General features: G+C 29.7%; 1 non-coding gene across 1 annotated transcript; it reads right to left on the reverse strand.

The window, feature by feature from the left end:
* Positions 1-3,795: 3,795 nt before the first annotated feature.
* Positions 3,796-3,914, reverse strand: LOC132931080 (5S ribosomal RNA). The gene has a single exon (XR_009662330.1). It is a non-coding gene; the product is annotated as a 5S ribosomal RNA (ribosomal RNA).
* Between the last annotated feature and the right edge of the window lie 223 nt (positions 3,915-4,137).

The raw sequence follows: 4,137 nt of genomic DNA on the forward strand, positions 1-4,137 counted from the left end.
CCAACTTAAACTAAAATTATAAAAAGAAATGAAATTATATTTACAATGCACTATTATGTATATCATGCATGTTTATATAGTTAACATCCGAAAATGATAATAACAAAAATATTAATTGTAAATTAATAAGTTCCACCGAAATTGTCAAAATTTAATTGTCATTAAATATTTTACAAATAATGTTAAAATATGTTTTATTTTATTGCAAATCATGTGAAATGAATTTATCATTTCCAAATTTCCAATGCTTAATTTATCATGTTTAAGTAAAAATATGTATTTACATACAAACCCCAGCCCTAGCTATACATTTATAATATATTACTTTGGTCTTCGTATGTAGACAATTCATAAATATTCATAGGCAAGGGCGAACGCAGGGAGGACAACTATAAGAGATCTTAGAATAACTTAATTTAGCAGATAAAGCTGTTAATGAATTTGGGGAAAATAAAATAAAATTGCAATTTGTGTTATATATTATGGGTAGAACACGATTGAGAACGGTCCTTATCGGTCGTACCTTTTTTAATATAGCACGATTGAGAACGTTCTTACCTGCTAACTTTTATGCAACATTGCCACATTAATTAAAAATAAAAATAATAAAAATACAATATACAATATATATAAGATATCAATCACTATATTTTGGTTACAAAATAAACTTACCTGGAATCTATATTTTGTATAATATAACGTAAGGATCGGCCGTGGCGTGTAAGACGCGTACCGTTCAAATCAGACGAGGAAAAATAATTGGTTATTAAAATCAAATGCGTTATAATAATTATATTATTATTATTAACGGAATAACGACGTTTGCCCGCGGTAGCTGAGTGATATGCCTATGATGATAGTATATTAATAGTTAATTTACATTGTAATACGTCGACTGCAACAGCTTGGTACAGCAGGCTACTGACGTTTCGTAATTATAACGGCCGAAAGCGGCGAACAGGAGCAGAACAGAACAAATCGTTTTCGAAATATTATTATATCTCACTACAACCAGTGTAATCTATTATAATATAGGTAAGTACCTAAGCGTAGGTGATTCTTTAGTCTATACGGGCGTAACACGTTTCCACCAAAAGTGAACCTTTCCCTTTTCCACCAAAAGCGTATTTTTCCCTTTTCCACCAAATGAGATCCACCTAACTTAACAACGTTTTCACCAAAACAATTGTTATACTACTCTTATATTAAAACCTTTAATACAGTAATAAGTTTATTTAATATACTAATACTGGGTTTAAAAAAATGATATATTATGGTACATATACTTTAGCTGTTATGTATGTGTGTACTCATATATTATGTAATTGGATGATATATTTTGTTTTTAATTGTAGAATATACTTTTTGTGAGTTTTTCGGATTGATGTAAAATGTATAAATACACATATTAACAATGTACCTATATTTTTGTAACGCTTATGGTATTTGATTGTATGTTAAACCGTTGCCGTGTTTATTACCTTTTATATGCTGATTAACCAAGATTATATTATAACGGGACAATATTTGATAAACAAGTGAAAAAGTTGCACAATTTAAATCGTGCATTACAACTGTGTGTTAAAATAAAATGTGTTATAGCTTTTAATATAAGCGTACCTAGTATACAATTGTTTTAGTAAAAACGTGGTATATCTTATTTGGCGGAAACGGATATTGATGGAAAAAGGAAAGACACACTTTTGGTAGACACGGGTATCGCCTGTCTATACAATAATTGTTTAAATAATAGATTTATGTAACGTCATAAATATATACTAAATGCCTAGGAGGTACTTACCTATATAAACTACTTATACCTTAGCATATTACGCTTATAATATACCAAATTAAAGAAATATAACATTTAAACATTTAAATGTACATTTGACCAATGGTTTTGGTGCTGTATAATGTCATGTAACGTTTATAAGGTATACACAAGTCTATAAGCGATCACTGTTTTTTTTAACAGCAACAGTTCGCTAACCAACATATGTTGTCGATTTTAAATTTTTTAATAAAATTATTTTATTTTTATATTTCATTTTCATATTATGTTATTACTTAATACTTATCTATAGTAATTATTGCTAATTAAGAATCTATACTAATCTACATATTATTATGATTTTTCTTGGGTTGAGGACTTCTAGTTATTTTCTCTAGTTTTAGTCTTTTTAGAAAGGTCGCAGAACTCGCAGAACTCGCAGAACAATGTAAGTGATGCATTTATTTTATATAACACTGAATTAGGAAGTTATATTTAAAAAAAACGTTTGTATGTTATTTTATCATTATTGCATATACAAATTAGACAAATTAAGAGCATAATATTATAGAGTACACATCATAATTTAGAACGTTTTGGTATTTGATATAATTGTACAACATAATATATCGAGCTGTTTAAGTATAATTTGTTGGTGTAATGAACATTTTTACTGTTTGTATTAATGACCCACAAAAGTACTTATAATAAGTGATCTATAGCTAAATGTTACTCTAAATTTAACAATGTGAGATTTCCTATCTTGTTTTTAATTCATTATTTAGTAGAATTGTTTTTTAATATTTATTTAAATTTACATCTGATATAAAAACATTAAAAACTATAATCATATATTGCTGGCTGCTAATATTTTTAATTATAATATGTTTAATGTTGAAATACCTACATAATAATAATATTATTTATTTAAGTCGCACAGTTTATTGTTACAGTGTTATTATTACAAAGAATACCTACGTCAAATAACTTATTATTCAGTTCTGAGTGTATATTGTTATAACGTAAATTTGTCGTAAAATATATTAACGTATATTATTATCATAAACTATCTAATAAATAATAAAGCAAAATAATATTACCGATCGCCGTGACTGCTGCGGCCGGCCCAGCGATGCTGTCGAATTCAGCCAAATCACTTGATTCACTTGCAAATGATGAGCCCCAAAAAGTAGACAGTGATGTCGTCGATTCGATATCAAAACAAAATGGATCGGTTCCCAATATTGGACTGATATCGGGTGCAGGTGATGCGTTGGAGATCCAATCATCGTCATCGGTACCAACGCAGCTAGTATCTACGGACTCGGCCAAACCGGACGCCGAAAAGGGTGACTTCATTCGTTTACCGAAGAAACCCTGGAGTTCGATGCCGAACATTCACATAACGTTTGGTGAAACCGAAGCAACCGATATTGAGTGCATTTCTATGAAAGTTTTAGACTCGACCAAACCGGACGCCGCGAAGGATGACTTCACTCGTCTACAGAAAAAACCCTGGAGTTCGATGCCGAACATTCACATAACGTTTGGTGAAACCGAAGCAATCGAAGTTGAGAGCATTCCTATGAAAGTTTTAGCCGAGATTGAAAATGAAACGAAACCGGCCTATGATGAGCACGTTTATTCAGATCCAATAACCAACACCAGTCATGGAACCACCACTGAACGTAGACGCCGTTCGTGGTGGAAACGTACTAAAAAATTCGTACGTCGAATGTTTTGTTGTGGTGCGTAATATACTAATGTCTAATATAGCCTATAGTTTAAAATATAATACAGTGTGATTATTTTAACTTGTACGCAGTTATAAGTTAAGTATATTATATATTATATATTTGAACCTAGAAAAGTTCCTTATAGCTTTTAGGGTTAGGTTAGGTAAAAATATTTATATATTATATAATTTAAAAATTAAAAAAAAACTTGACAAAGATAAAATATCTTAATATTTTTTAAGTTAAAATTGGAAATAAATATTGAATTTATTAAAAAAAAACAAAAAATGCCAACGGCACGTAGTGTTCCCAAGCGGTCACCCATCCAAGTACTAACTACGCCCGACGTTGCTTAACTGCAGTGATCGGACGAGAACTGGTGTATTCAACGTGGTATGGTCGTTGGCGATGTGTTGGTAAAAAATAATAATAATTAAATACCGTGATCAACATCAAATGTTTAAATTTTTTGGTGGTGGTATAAGATAAAAACTGAATTCAGTTAATTTTCAATATTTTTTAAAAAAATACAAAAAAACAAACACGACACAAAACATAAATGTATAAATTAAGTTTTGATTTTACAGTAAAACATACTTACTTATTTACTTATTATATGCTAATTTGATA

The sequence above is a fragment of the Rhopalosiphum padi genome, chromosome 4 (assembly GCF_020882245.1).
Source record: "Rhopalosiphum padi isolate XX-2018 chromosome 4, ASM2088224v1, whole genome shotgun sequence".
In the NCBI taxonomy this organism is placed as follows: Eukaryota; Metazoa; Arthropoda; class Insecta; order Hemiptera; family Aphididae; genus Rhopalosiphum; species Rhopalosiphum padi.